Source organism: Somniosus microcephalus, chromosome 13 (genome assembly GCF_052327205.1).
Source record: "Somniosus microcephalus isolate GS21.2 chromosome 13, FLI_Smic_1.0, whole genome shotgun sequence".
Lineage (NCBI taxonomy): Eukaryota > Metazoa > Chordata > Chondrichthyes > Squaliformes > Somniosidae > Somniosus > Somniosus microcephalus.
In genome coordinates, this window is record NC_140999.1 from 29420455 (window position 1) to 29421172 (window position 718).

At 46.7% G+C, this 718-nt stretch overlaps 1 non-coding gene across 1 annotated transcript; it reads right to left on the reverse strand.

Annotated features, from left to right (window-relative positions):
* Positions 1–239: 239 nt before the first annotated feature.
* trnap-agg (transfer RNA proline (anticodon AGG)) lies at positions 240–313 on the reverse strand. The gene has a single exon. It is a non-coding gene; the product is annotated as a tRNA-Pro (tRNA).
* Positions 314–718: the final 405 nt, after the last annotated feature.

The following is a 718-nucleotide window of genomic DNA, read 5'->3' on the forward strand; positions in this document are numbered from 1 at the left end:
TTTCCTAATTTCTTGCTGTACCTGCATGTTAACTTTCTGTGATTGGTGTACAAGGACACCCAGGTCCCTCTGAATATCAACATTTCCCAATCTCTCACCACTTAAAAAAATTCTGCTTTTCTATTTTTACCAAAGTGGCAAACTTCACATTTTGCCACATTATATTCCATCTGCCATGTTCTTTCCCCACTCACTTAACCTGTCTATATCCCTTTGCATCCTCCTCACAACTTACTTTAAGGCCCAGCTGGGAGTTGAAGCCAGGACCTCATGTTTCCTAGGCAGGTGCTTTGACCAGCTAAGCCACAGAGCCAAATCACATCGCATATGTGCCACCTCCTCTCACTGATATCTATCAGCTAGCTGCCTTGATTTATTCCTACCTATCCCAACATATTCAGTACTATCTTCTCCAGTTGCTTCTCTCTGCATCGCGCCACCCTGCGTTGCCCAAGGCTCCATCCTTGCCCACCTCCCTTTCCTCATCTACATGCTGCTCCTCGATGGCATCATCCATACCCATGGGGTCAGCCTCCATTGGTCAGCTACCATTGATACTCAGCTTTACCTCCAACACCCTTGACTCCACATCTGTTGCCAAGCTGTCTGATTGCATGTCAGCTTCCACGTGTATGCCGATGATACCCAACATTAGCTCTCTGCCATTCTCCTTGGTTCCACAACTGCCGTAATTTTGTATGATTGCTTGTCCGGCATC